The 15,382-nt window shown below is 36.8% G+C and overlaps 1 protein-coding gene and 1 pseudogene across 2 annotated transcripts in view; both read right to left on the reverse strand.

Moving 5' to 3' along the window:
* The window catches only part of UVRAG (UV radiation resistance associated), a 428,278-nt gene that overhangs the window by 139,565 nt on the left and 273,331 nt on the right, over positions 1–15,382 (reverse strand). The window lies entirely within an intron of this gene.
* Positions 1,593–2,547, reverse strand: LOC140505139 (actin-related protein 2/3 complex subunit 5 pseudogene; annotated as a pseudogene).

Here is a 15,382-nt window from a genome sequence, read left to right on the forward strand (position 1 = left end):
CTTTTGGTTTTATTTTAAAATTTTTTGATTTCTCATAAAGTCATTAGCTTCCATTTGCTTCATTCTAATTTTTAAAGAATTATTTTTTTTTTTTATTAATTTGTTTTCAGTTTTCTACAATTACTTCCATAGGTCTTAGATTTTCTCCACCTTCCTTCCCCCTCACTTCCTGAGAATGAATGCAATCTTATATGGTTTCTATACATACATTCTTATTAAGCATATTTTCACATTAGTCATGTTGCATAGAGGAATTAAAATGAATGGGGGAAACCAGAAGGAAAAAAAACCAAAATATAACACAAGAGAAAATATTCTGCTTCATTCTGCACTCCAATTCCATAGTTCTTTTTCTGGCTGTAGATGGTATTTTGCCTCAAGAGTCCTTTGGGAATGCTTTAGGTCCTTGCATTGATGTGAAGGACTAAGTCTGCTAGAAAAACTCCTCACACATTGTGGTTGTGTGCAATGTTCTCCTGGTTCTGCTCATTTCACTCAGCATCAGTTCATACAAGTCTTTCCAGTCCTCTCTGAAGTCTTTCTGTTCATCTTTTCTTATAGCACAATAGTATTCCATTACATTCATATACCACAGTTTGTTCAGCTATTCCCCAATTGATGTGCATCCCCTTGATTTCCAGTTCTTGACCACTACAAACAGAGCCGCTATAAATATTTTTGTACATGTGGTACCATTTTCCCTTTTTCTGATCTCTTTGGGATACAGTTCTAAAAACGGTATTGCTAGGTCAAAGGGTATACACATTTTTGTAGCTCTTTGGGCACACTTCTTTTTTTTTATTCAACAATGACAATTTATTTTCAGAACTTCATCATTTTTGCAAAAAAAAGCAAGTATCAAAAACAGCAAAGAGTTTTTGAAATTTTGCACCAGTTTTCACTGAAGTAACTGACATGTGAACTGGTGTTAGACATAAGTGTTAGACACAGACTGTTTCCCTCCTGGTCATATGCATTCGGGTGGTCCCAGGTGGTTTGCTCTAGAGTTCCTGAAGAATAGCTTTTTAAAAGCACCTCTCATTTTTGAGAGAATTGTTTGGTTTATTCAACAAAGTAAACACTTTTTGCTGTGTGGCTGTTTCTCTTAAAAACTAAACACGGTAATAATACATGGAATGTGTACGTGTTTGGAACAGAACGAAATTTATTGAGATTTCCACTACCTGAAGAACACTTATCAGAGAGACAACTATAGGGAATATACCAGTTGTACATGTCATACTGTCAAAGGCAGCTACTATGCTTTTTGTAGGAAATAGCACTTTATTCACGTGCTGCCCAGGATGTGAATCATATCACGAATCCTATTTTCCTTTTCCATTAGGATCACAGTTCCCTTAAACAGGGCCAACCCATGGGGGCAAAAGCTTTGTGCCTATGCTAGTCAGGCAGTAATATTGTGCAGATATTTATGAATACACTATGACCCCTTGTTCTGGATCCTGAATAGTCAAAGAAACTGAGAAGATATAAATAGTAGATGCTTAGAGAAAGAACACACAACCCACAACATAGATAATCTGGATACAAAGAGAACCAAAGATGCAAGGTGTGTGTATTTTCTTTAAAAAAAAAAAAAAATCTGCTTCAGTAATACATTCTTCTTGACCAGAAGTTGGTCCAGTTCTGCAATGTTAATAGCTGCCAGTCTTTCAAACATCTCTTTTATTTAAGGTATATTGTCTTATTAGCAATGTATTAAGACACTACCCTCAGGGATTTGATCAAATACCACTATATCAATTTGAAAGATCCAGCCAACAGGGATTAAAACTGCACAAGTACACTTGGATGCAAGGTGTGTGTGTGTGTGTGTGTGTGTGTGTGTGTGTATGTGGGTGTGTGTGCGCGTGTGTGTGTGTGTGTCTCACTGAAACAGTTTTGAGAACATCAAATATGCCTGTTAAAACAAAATTGTTAAACCTTACCCCAAATTTTAACTAAAGAAAAACTGATAGGCATTTTGTTTTCCTTCACAGATATGAAAAAAAAAGCAAGAAGGCAAAGCTGAGAGATGCAGACTCTTCCCACAGGGTAGCAGCAGCATTTGGCTGTTTTGGTCTTTGTACCAGCAACTCCCATAGCCATGGCAGGTGCCCACTTTTTGCTGGACTAAACTGTTTTCCTAGCAGTCAAGAATCTAACAATGGACCCTACCCCTCCAGCAGCAAGTATCTTTTCATGCCACTGCAGTAGTACAGCTCTGCTGTTATCTGAGGGGCTTTCAAAGCCTTTATAAATGTACTTCATTAGAAGATTCACACCACTGCACTGCCTTTTCAATATCATTAGCTTTAAAAGAGATGAGCACCTTCTGGACAATGCTGCCTGCTTGGTCCTTAACTGCCTGACTCTTGGTGTTGATTGGAGGGTTTTTCAGAATTGCCTGTAACGCAGCTGTCGTGTGCCTTCGTCGGGCCCAGCCTGGCCCTTGTTTCCGTCCTCCTCATCCATGAACTTGTTCTTGTCATACTCATCCACATCCACCTTTCAGAACCTGGCTGGCAACACCATGTGCTTCAACATCCCCATGCCGGACAGGGTGGCAATTAGCCCATATGGTGGTCATTGCTGCCGCTGTCCCCTCCCATGGGCCCCTGCTGTCCCTGGAACTCCCCCCGCCCCCCAGCTCCAGCTTCTTCTGCTCACTCTTGCCCTCACTTCCCTCTTGGGCATAGTTCTAAATTGTTCTCCAGAATGGATGGATTAGCTTATAGCTCTACCAACAATGAATTAGTGTTTTAACTCTCCCACATCTTCTCCAACATTTATCACCTTCCTGTTTTGTCGTGTTAATCAATCTGATAGGGGTGATGTGGTACACCTCAGAGTTGTTTTGTTTTGTATTTCTCTAATCAACAGTGATTTAGAGCATTTTTTCATGACTATAGTTTTCTTCCTCTGAAAACTGCCTGTATCCTTTAACCATTTATCATTTGGGGAATGACTTATATTCTTGTAAATTTGACTCAGTTAAGAATCATCTTCTTTAGGGAGTGCTGGGGATGGAAGCTCAATTCCATGTGGACAGTCTCAGGCGGTTAAAGGTGGGAACTTCTAAATCTTAGAGTTCTCACGAGGCCCCCCAGGAAACGACTGGGAATCGAGGTGAACCGAGCTATCTCATGTATTTCCGCCTCTTCCCCTGAGAAACGTGATGGGAGAGAGCTCTCCCCGCCCTCGAGATTGTTCCGGATCTGGGCACACCTAACAGCACGGTATTCTGATGCAAACTATGCGGCTGGAGAGCTTAAGTAGGATCAGGAAAGCCTGAAAGTTCTCTTGGGTGGAGGGGCCACGTGTGAGGACACAAGGTTCCGCTTTTCCTCTTTCCTCTCTCCCCTCCCCCTCTCTCCCCACTTACACTTCTGCTTCCAATCTCTTATTGTAAGATCTTTGCCTCCTTGGGAGATTCTTCGCTCCCTCCTAAGGAAGAATTCCCCTGCACTTGTAACCAGAACCCTGAATAAAGCTCAACCCTTGTTCGACTCTGGAACGTCCTTTCTCTCATACGAGCATCCGGCTTGGCCAGCCGAAGACCTCGGGAGGTAAGGTAAGAAGACTCGGGTAGCCCTCAGGCCTCTAGGCCTGGCAAGGGAGCTTTTGGACCTCTTTTTCCATTTGGTCCATTCAGCTTTTAAATGCGTTCTTCTCCTCACTGGCTTTTTGGACCTCTTTTGTCATTTGGGTTAGTCTAATTTGAAAGGTGGTATTTCCTTCAGCATTTTTGGGGGGTGGTTTCCTTTAGCAAGGTATTGATGTTTTTGCTTTTCATTTTGTTTTTCATGATTTTCTTGCATTACTCTCATTTCTCTTCCCAATTTTTCCTCTACTTCTCTTACTTGATTTTTAAAATCCTTTTTGAGTTCTTCCATGGCCTGAGACCAATTCATTTTTCTTACAGGCTTTAGATGTAGGAGCTTTGGCTTTGCTGTCTTCTTCTGGGTGCATGTTTTGATCTTCATCATCATCAGTGACCTAAGAAAATGCTTATTCACCAAAAAAGTAAGAATCTATAGTCTATTTCTTTTTTTCCCATTTGCTTATTTCCCCACCCAATCAGCTTTGTTAAGTGGAGGGCTCCAGAAGCAGCATCAGCTTCAGCAGTGACTGCAGCTGCCTTGGGGTTGGGGCTGGGCCTGGCCCTGGGGCCAGACATTGCTCCCCTCTAAGACAGGAGAGAGACTCTTCCCACTGACTTTTGAAGCTGTCTTTAGTGATTATGGGTTGAGAAGTCTGGAAACCACAGCAGCCAGCAGTGATTCAGTCACCTAAGGCCTGCTCCTTCTCAATCAGTACCAATGTGGCCCACATGGAACTGTGCTCTGCTTCCAGCCTGGTGCAATAGACCCTTGCCACAGACCTTCCAGATTGTCTGGAAATTTGCTTCAGCCTGTCATTTTGTGATAGACTCCTCCATATGCTGCTCTAGAATTTGTTTAGTCATTTTTTACAGGTTTTTGAAGGGTTTGGGGGGAGAGTTTAGCAAGTATTTGCTTCTACTCTGCCATCTTGGCTCTACCACCACCATATGATTTTTTAAACATTAAGGTCATGTATCTATTTAAAACGTATTGTGGAATATGGTGCGAGGTGCTCCTAGTTCTGCTAGACTATTGTCCACTTTTCTTAGGTAGTTCTTCCCTGCTAAGTGATTTGTGTTTTCTGATTTATCAAACACTGGGTTATGTATTCCATTGTTTTTTAACCACCACAGCAGATGATTTTGAGGACTGTTGATTTACAATATAGCTTGAGTTTTGAGAATGCTGTTTCCCCTTCATCTCTACCTTTTTTCATTATTTCCTTTGATAGTCCAGTTCTTCGGTTTTTCAAAATGAATTCTGGTATTATTTTATCAAGTTCTACAAAAAAAAATGCCACAATAATCTAAATGTTGTGGTATTAAATATGTAAATGAACGTTGGTAGCATTGTTATTTTCATTTCATGGACTCACCAGGAATACTGAATAAGCCTCCAGCTATTTAAATTGTCCTTTATTTCTTTAAGGAGCACTTTGTAATCAAATACATACTAGTATTTTGTGTGCTTTGTGTGGATTGATCCCTTGAAACTTAATGCTACTTTGTAGTTACTTGGAATGGGAGTTTCCTTTATATTATTGCTTCTTAGATTTTGCTATCATATAGAAATGCAGTTGATTTTTGTGGGCTGATTTTGTAGAATACAATTTTGCTGAAACTATTACTTATCTTGATTAGCGTCTTTGCTTATTCCCTGAGATTTTCCAAGCATCATCAGCATATATGGGTAATTTCATCTTTTTCTTCCTTTACACCTTTAGTTTTTTTTTTCTTATTTTGCTATTGCTAACATTTCTAGAAGTATATCAAACAACAGTGAGGCATTCTTGTTTCACTTTCATCTTTACTGGAAAAGGTTCTCATGTACCCCCATTGCATATGATGCTTCTTTTGGCTTTAGACAGATTTTTTTTTTATGATATTAAAAAAGGTACTTCTGTGTTTATACTTCACACGTTTTTACCATAAACAAGTATTCTTTGTCAAAGAATTTTTTTGCATCTATTGAAATAATCATGTGGTTATGGATATTTTGGTTTTTAATATGATTAATTATGTTGATTGCTTTCCCAATGTTGAACCATCTCTGTATAAATCCAACTTGGTCATAATGAATGACTTCTTGAATAAATTACTGTAGTCTGTTTTTACAGAATATTGTTTAAAATTTTTAAATCTATATTCATTAATGATGTTAACCTATAGCTTTCTTTATGAGTTTTATCCTTCTATGGTTTAAGTATTAGGACTATATGTGTCTCCTAAAAGGATTTTGCTAGGTTGCTTTCTTAATTTTTGAGAATAATTTGTGTAGTGTAGGTATTAATAATCTTTAATAGTGTGACAATTCTCCCATAAATTCATCAAGACCAGGAGATTTTTGATAACTGTTTTTTATGACTAGTTTTATTTTCTGAGATTGAGTCACTCAAGTTCTCTATGTGGTCATCTGTCAGTCTGGGTAATTTACATTTTTGAAGGTATTCCTCTATTACTTTTGGGTTCTCAGTTTTACTTGTATATAACTGTGTATGATATATTTACATAATTATTTTTATTTCTTCGGATTTTGTTGTGATTTTCCTTTGCTCATTAACTTTTTTGTTGATTTAATTTTCTGCCCTCTTCTTTTGAATAAGATTAAAAACTTATCAAATAAATTTTTTGGTTTCTGCTTTTATTTCTCCTCTAATTCTTAGCATGCACACTTGTATACTTATTTTTTAGGGTTGGTTGAGGGTCTTATTTTTTTTTGACTTTCTGTTGGTTTTTTTTTAAGGTTTATTCAGTACACTAGTCTTGTCTTTTTTCTATTTTGATAATATATAGTTAGTAATGTAATTATTATGTTGAGGACTACTTTTTCTGCATCCCAGAAATTCTGACATGCTGTCTGATCATTATCATTTTCTTTCACATAAGGTTTCTACATGATTTGTTCTTTGATTCATTCATTTAAAATTTTAGTGTTTTCTCCATCTGGATGGGTCTTTTGTTTGTGGACTCTAATTCAGAGACTATTTTTATAGCCATTATGTATGGCTGATAAAGGTTGTGTTCACTATTTCTGTTACTTATCCAAAACAGAGAGAGGCACACTGAAATCTCCTGTCACTATAATATTTCTGTCTGTATTCTTATTAATATTGTCTATATTGTGTTACTGTCTATGTGATCATGTAGCTCAGTTATCTTCTTTATGAATCTGGATGCTGAGGCATTTAAAACATAAGTTTACTACTAATGTTGGTTTGTTATCTGTGTTATGTTCTATATAATGTAGTTTTGTTGTTTATTCTTTTTTATTTTTTGTATATTTCTTTTTGCTTTGCTGGATACCATGACTGCGACTCCTGCTTTTCTTGATTTACTTAATGCACAGTAAAAAAAAAAACTCCATCCATGTGGTTTTGTGTATGTCTTTGTTTTGGTTGGGTGTTAGGTTCTTTCCATCAGGTTGTGCCAGTGCCCCTCCTCATCACTACATGCGCGCAGGCGTGCACATACACACACACACACACAGAGTAAACAGAGTTTATTGACCCATTCCTCTCTTCCTCAGTTCTTTGGCACAACAGTACAGAGTTCTGCCACATGGATGATATTACAGCTTACGTGGATTTCTGTCCTTTGGAATTTTAGTCTCTGAGGCACTGAGTAGCTGGGAGTGGGGGCAGAAGGAGGCTGACCTCTAGTCCAATCCAGTTTTGTAAAATGTCTTGCCCCATTCCCTCTCTTACTCCAATCTCCTGCAGGGCTCTGTTGTAGCACAGAATACTGGGAGTACTGGCTATCTTTGCCTCAGCAAATTTATGCAGTTTGGAATTTGGAGTTCCAGGCACTGGAAAGAGAAGGTGGGAAGATTAAGGGGGGGTTGCATTCTTTTGCAAGCCCCTTGATAGGTTTGGCTAGCACAGACTTTCTGCCAGGAGAATGGTGGGAAGTGGGGGAGGGAGTGCTGAGTGTGCGTGAGTTAGGCATTAATTCATGGAGTCTTTACTTTTGGCTTTTTGGTATCCTATACTATGGAGACAACTGATATTGCTTTATGCCTGGAACATAATTTTTATTTTGGAAAGGTTTAAGAGGTTGTGGTGATCTGAGAAAATGTCTAGTCCATCTTGTTGATCATGTCTGAGCTTATTTCTTTAAAAAAATTTTCATATCTCTTTGGTACTTCAAAGTTTATAGACTGCTTTCCTCATAACAGTCTGTGAGTTAAGTCATACAAAAATTATGATCCTTAGTGAAGAAGATGAAGAAACTGAGCTTACAGAGGTTAAGCAGTTTGCTTTGGGTTACACAAGCAGTTAAATGTTAAAAGTCATGCTATACACTCAGTTCTTTCTGACTTTAAGTACAATGCATTTTTCAAAGAATGAAAATGGGGACAAATGAAACAACCAAGAAGTCAGGCATAGGCTCTTTTGTCTATGTAAACACTACAAAAACAATGAACAAATCTGGGATTATCTTGTCACAAATATAGGAATTGTATTTTCTGCTTTAGTCATAAGACTGGTTATGGTTTGATCCTTGATCTCATCCTTTTATATATCTATGAAGATCATGCATGTCCTGTACCTTGAACAAACTCCCTTCTTATCTCTCCATGCTGAAATTTTTTTCTTCCTTCAAAGTTCAGATCAAATGGCACCCTTTTTTGAAAACTTTTCCTTCTCAAACTTTCCAAGAGTACTTTGGTAAATTATAAAAGATGAACAACTGCCAGCGTTTGTTTTTATATCCTCAGTAATTAGCATAGCTCTTTTCATACAACAATTAATAAATGACTGTGAGTTGAATTTGCTAAAACAGGTTATCAAAATGCTCCGATGAATACAGTATCATTATTTTTATTCATAAATTATCACAAGCTGCCTTAAGTACATTCTAGTTACAAAGCATGCCATTTATAAAGACACTGTGAAATATCTGTGTCGTGCTATGTGACTTTTATTGGCAGGACATTGAGAAAGGTGACAAGAAAGCATTATTGTAGAAATATTTGAGCAACTGGTTCTATGCTGAAAATTCATCTTGTAACTAGTCCAGAATGCCTTTACAAAAACGAGCCATTTCAAAATGATATTTTTAACTTTAAAAAGTTATTATCAACTGCTTAGATTAAATCCATTTATCTATTTTTTTCCACTCTGTGACCCTTTTTCAATTTAGGAAGCTTCAATTCTAAGGACCAGTTAACATTCCCCTGAAATAGCCTCTAATTTTAGGTATCATAGCAATAATCAGTTTTAATAAGATACTAAAAAAGCAGGAAGGATCTGTTCAAACCAAGTCTACATTCTGTGACTAGCACCATCAACAAAGGAAAAACAAGAGTGGGCAGTAGAATTGGTAAAAAATAAATAAATAAATAAATAAATAAATAAAAGCCTCTGAAAATTCTTAAGCTATCAAACACATGAGGTAAAAGAATATCCACAAGGGAGTAGGATTTGGCTAAACAGTAACAGGGACAAAGTAGCCTCTTCAAAAGTTGCTGTTAAATCTTTTCCTAAAGACTTTGTAAGGGCAACCAGAGCTAGTATAAGTATTTCCAAAATAAGAGTTACATCTTCCAGAGATGCAAAATAGATAAAAAGTTGACTGAGAAGATGGACAACTAACACCCATAAGGCCACAGGAACTCAGAGCTCAAAGGAATCTTATAGGACCTCTAAGAAGCAACCCATCATTTTACATATGGGAAAACTGGGGCCCAGGGACATTATGTGTCTTGTCCAAGACTGGATTGGTAAAGTGAGATGTATGCATGCATGCATGCATGTGTGTACATATATGTATGTGCATGTGTGTACACATACATATGCACACAAACATACAAGCAATTAAAAAGGCTCAAGAGATAACTTCTGGATTTATTTTAAAAATCTAGCATTTTAATAAAAGGATGATCATTTGGTCAGCTCTCTCTTAGAGCAAAGACAATCATAGAGTGGACTCACAGCTTATGTTATGCCCAATGAAAAGGTTGTTTGTGAGGGTGGCAATCAATTCTGATTAGCTAATAATTAAAGAGAGAACAAATATTAATCACTGAGGGGCTGGATGTGAACTTTGAATATGTCATTCACTTCTAAGCTGCCCCCAGCCTTGGGCAATCTATTCAAAGAACTGATTCCTCCACCCAAACAACAGAAGAGCATAAAGGCTTTCCCACCCACCTGGGTGGGGTCTGAACAAGAAAGTTAGTCCAGTCTCATCAGTAACTTCCTTCAAGAGACTGAGCTTTTAGAACTAGGACTTTAGAAAAAGGGGGGAGAGGGGGAAACGGACGGCCTTTGGATCTCCCCAAATCATTAATAATCACCTCTCTCCAAATCATTGTTAATAATCATCTCTCCCTCTCTCAGGAGAATTAAGACCAGGTATTATGACTCCAAATCAGTCCAGTACTCTTTGTTTTATGCTAATCTAACATTCTAATTTAACCAAACTAATTTTGTATTAAAACTATTTGGGGACTGAATTACAATATCTTCTTAACTGATCTGTCTGATTCCAGTCTGTTCCTATATACCACTAGCAGATTATTCTTCAAAAAATTTTAATGACACCCTCTAGTTTAAAAAAAAAAACCCTTCAATGGCTCCCTGATGTTTCTAGAAGAGAGTTCATGTTCTTTACACTACGCCTTCTACAATGGGGACTCAAGCTACTTTCTGCCTCTGCAGTTTTCTTCTTATTATTCTTTTTGGATAAATGCTCTCCATCCTTCCTTTATAATATCTCCCATTACTATCAGTCAATGAAAAACAAGCATTTATTAAATGCTTATTATGTGACAGGCACTATTTTAGGCACTGGGTCCATAAAAAGACAAAAATGAGTCCTTGGACTCAAGTAACTTATATTCTTTCGGGGAGACAACATATATACCTATAATTATGTGTGTGTATATATATGTATGTATGTATGTATAAGCACATATATGTAAATAATATTTATATATATATAGTTTTATAGTGCCCAGCACTATGCCAAATGCTTAACAATTATTATCTCATTTGGTCCTTACAACAACCCTGGGAGATAAGTGCTAATATTATCTTCATTTTACAGATGAAGAAACTGAGGCAAACAGAGTAACTTACTGGTACAGAATCACCCAGTAATATCTAAGATTGGGTTTAAACTTAGGTCTTCCTGATTTCAAGTGCAGCATTCTATTCACTGTGCCACCTTGCTAACCACACACACGTTATACATATAATTAAGTTACATATGTATATAACTAAGCTATACATACATGTAGACATGTAAATACACATATGTACATATGTATATTATGCATACATGTATATATGTATGTGGATATATATGTATATTGGTTTTTAATTCTCAAAGAGGACCAAAATTATATAACTATGTTGGAAGATACAATGTGCTGACTGTAGCTGATCAGACCAGTATGAGCTCAGGTTGGGTACAAACAGTCCACATGAACATTTGGAGTAGAGATGGCTCTAAATCTGCACACCTCACACTTCTTTTGAGCTACTGCAATTCTGCTTTTCTCACAGAGCATTGTGTCTTCTTTGATTCAGGCATGCCATGCCAGGAAGTCCTTAGCCAGTGTCTCCAACGTCAAACAGTCGATTCCAAAGTTCTTAAGAGAGACCTTGAGAGTGTCCTTGTATTTCTTCTTCTGACCTCCATGTGAGAGTGCCTGCCTTGTGTGACCTCTCCATAAAAGTCTTTAAGGCAAACTCTGCAGGAGAGTTCAAATGCTTGGCAATTTAGCTGGAGAAAGGACCTTACCTTGCTAGGTGATCTTCAGAATCTTAAGATAATTCAGTGGAAGAGATTCAGTTTCCTGGCATGATGCTAGTAGACTGCCAAGCTATCACAACCATACAGCAATGAAGTCAGCACAATGGCTCTGTAGACCTTTGGTTTGGTAGGCAGTCTGATACCTCTTCTCTCCTATACTTTCTTTCAGAGCCTCCCAAACACTGAGATAGCTCTGGTAATGCCTGGGTCAATCTCATCACCTATGTGTACATTCTTGGAAAGTGTATTACCAAGGTAAATGAACCTATCCATAGTATTAAAAATTTCTCCATTTGCTGTAACTGATAGTGCCACATATGGATGGTGTGATGCTGGCTGGTGGAGAATCTGTTTTCTTGGTATTAATTGTTAGGCTAAAATTAGCATAAGCATCAGAGAATCAATCTATACTTTATGGTACAACTATGAAAAAAAATCATATACCAGCTCACCCTCACTGTGCCACCTTGCTAACCACACACATGTTATACATATAACTAAGTTACATATGTATAATTTTATATAACTAAGACTTTAGTCTTGGCTTGTGGCATTTTCAAGTTAAGTAATTTACATTCAATATGGTAGCTGACCTTGATGCCATTTTTGTCCTCATTGAAGGCATCTGACAATGCTGCTGAAAACATCATGCTAAAAAGCATGGGAGCAAGTACACAGCTGGTGGGCAACACATACATTCCTATTAAATACATGTTACACAGAAAATGTAAAATGAATGGGAGAAACCATAAAACAAAACAGAACATAATACAAAAGAAAATGGTCTGCCTTTCTATTATTCTGTATGCACTTATATAGGAACTTTTTGTCTCTTCAATTAAAATACAAGCTCCTTGAGAACAGGGATAGTTTCAGTCCTCACACTCTTATTCTCAGTCCCTGGCACAAAGCCTTCCATGGGGGTAACCTGTGCACATTGACTGAGGATAGATTTCAGAGAATCCAATCTATTGAAGTAGGTTATTGAAATAGGTTGGTGGGAGGTAATAAAGGTGACCTTTCTCAACCTTAGTTTCCATATCTTTAAAGTAAGATTGTCCTACCTATCTAAAATGGCTATTGGGCAGTGTTTTATAGAATATTATATAAATGTGAGCCTATCCATCTGCTTCTGAATGAAAAGACCACTGAGAATAAAAATCAAGAACAATGCAAATACTCTACATTCTGCAACACTAAAAGTGAAATATCTCTGGCAAAAAAAGTATAAATGTAAAAACTTTGTAACGCTGACTATTCTCCCTCTCTCACCCTTGGTTTCATACAATTCAGATTTCGAAAAATTTTATGTTTAGAGACTAATAGTTTTTAGTACTGTACTTAAACTTGTCCAAGATAGAGATTTCTTTGTAAGTTTCCTGAATCATACTATCATGGAACAGCCTTATTTATTATTTCTCCAACATGAATCTATGGTCTAATGCAACGCAATTACTTGTTCCCTAAAGATAATCTAAACTTTGCTACCTATGGCCTCTGCTCATGTTCCCTTAGTTAGAAGTACTCTTCTCTCATCTTTCTTAATTCTCCCATTTCCTAACGGTACAACTTAAATGCCACACTCTATGGTGCCTTCTACGATTCTCTTGCCCTCCGTACAGAAATGACTTCTTCCTTCTCTGAGCTAACAACACTTTATAATCATTACATTTTTGTATTAAGCTTTGTCCTCAAAGTTATTTGTGGAGATTAGGCTGTGAGAGTGCTATTCCTCTTTGTGTTCCCCCTGCAGAATCTTATACATATTAGGTTCTCAATAACTATCTGTTAAATGAATTAGTAATGGTAAGGAGACTAACAATCATGTAATAGGAGGATCAGGTGAAGAAACTAGGGATCCTTACTTTAGAGGAAGTTCCGAGGGAGATATGATAGCAGTCTAACATAGGAATCGCAATATGAAAAAGAGATTCAATTTGCTCTTTTTGGTCCTGAGCATTTAACTAGATGGGGGATGGATGCTACATAGAGGCAGAATGAGGTATAATGTAAGGAAACTGGCCAGAAGTGCAATGGGTAGCCTCCAAAGGTAATTAGTTCCTCACTACTGAAAGAACTCAAGTAGGGGCTGGATGATAATTTACTAGGAAAGTTGCAGAGGGGATTCCTTTACAAGTTGGATGAGATGACCTAAGACTTAGTGCTGAAAGATTCTTTAAAGATTATGAAATCCAACTATTTATTTTTACAGATTAAGAAACCCAAGACAGGTTAAATTTCTAAATATCACACAAACAGTAGGTAGCAAAGACAAATCAGGAATCCTGGTCTTCTCATTCTAAATATAGAACTCTTCCCACTATACTACATCTTCTAGGTATCTTTCAACTCTGAAATTTTAAGACTCTAAAAAAAAATTTAATGGACATAACTCACAATTTGATTTACTACAATGGCCTCTTTAAAAGCACCATAAGCTAACTTTCACAATAATTCCTATGGGTTAGAAGTGAACTACAAAGTCAAAGTTCTCAGTAATTAAAAGAAATTAATCATAGATAACTGAAGGCCCTTATTAAAATCATAAAATGGATTAACCTCTAAAGTATCAGTAGTACTATTAAATACATAAGTTGTATAGAAAAATACATGGCATATATGGAGGAAAATATAGGTCAAAGTTATGGTGGGGGAAAAAAGATGAGAAAAAAAGATTTTTTGGACAGAACAGAATCTTCATTTAGTCAATTTGTAATTCAATTTGTATATAATTATGATGTAAAGTTATCTCTGCTTTCTGGATGTCAAAGATTAAAATTAAATGAATAAAGTATGCTTTCTAGAATGAAGATACTTTCTAGGAATTACAAGATATTTTAGAAATAAAATTTAAATTGTGAATGTGATGAAAGCAAGCAAGTTAATTCATTATCTCATCATACAATTTCAGAGCACAACATACAACTTAAGGACGATATCAAAATCATTCTACTTAAAGCCAGACTATTTATTTTGTGGCATATGTAAACAGGGACTGCAAGTTAATTGCAATTAATATGAACAATAAGGTTGCCATAATCAACAGACAACTTGTTTTTGCCAACAAAATTTTCCATTTCTGAATATTGTTTTGGAACTAACCTCTGACAAGTGCTTACCACTCAACAAAATCTCATTTTATTTTACAGTCTCATATTTGTTATTGGGCTAATCTTTACCTGTTCAACATCACACAACAGCTTAAATATTTGAATGGCCCAGCAATAAATTTCCATCATCCTCCTGGGTCAGTCAGATGTTAGCTGTTAAGTAAAGCTAAAAGGATCTATGCTCCATAAATTTCCTACAGGGTCCACATTTGCTCCTCTGGGCTTTCAAGCCCAAACATCTTTATAGCCATACACAGTGATTTATTAACTCCTCCTTGTTTTTATCCAATAAGATCAATCACATATGTATCAATATGCCGATGTGCTGGAGACTATTTTTTTTATTGTTCATATAACCACCTGCCTTTAATACAAACTCTGTTTTAAAGTTTTTGTAAGCGATAGCTAGATTTTAACTGCCCTCACCTGTTTCTAATTTGTTTTTAAAACATATGGTTTAGCTCTGTTATTCAGTTCTAAATCAGTGCTTCCTCTTGTAGACAAAATGATATGGAAGAAACAAATCTGAGACACACAAAAAAAGACATTTGGAGGATGTTTTCTCGCCCCCCCACACACTCTTGTTGTTCTGATTACTTCTAAAACACATTTCTGACAGATGACAGAGAAAAACATTATTTAAGAGGTATGAAGTTATTAAATTCCAGGGCAGCAGAATTCTTCATGTGTCCTAAGTTAGGATCTCTGGTTCTGGTGCTTATGTTCCAATTTTAGAAGTGACTAAAGCAAAGAGGTCATAGAGTTAATATCAAGGTGGAATAATTTCATGACCACAAATATTTGTAACAAAGAAGGATAATAAAGTCATGCCTAGTTGCCTGTGGGATCAGGGAAGAGATTTCACTCCCTTCCTCACATTTAGGAATCCACACTTGGCCAGGTGTCA

The sequence above is a fragment of the Notamacropus eugenii genome, chromosome 5, assembly GCF_028372415.1.
Source record: "Notamacropus eugenii isolate mMacEug1 chromosome 5, mMacEug1.pri_v2, whole genome shotgun sequence".
In the NCBI taxonomy this organism is placed as follows: Eukaryota; Metazoa; Chordata; class Mammalia; order Diprotodontia; family Macropodidae; genus Notamacropus; species Notamacropus eugenii.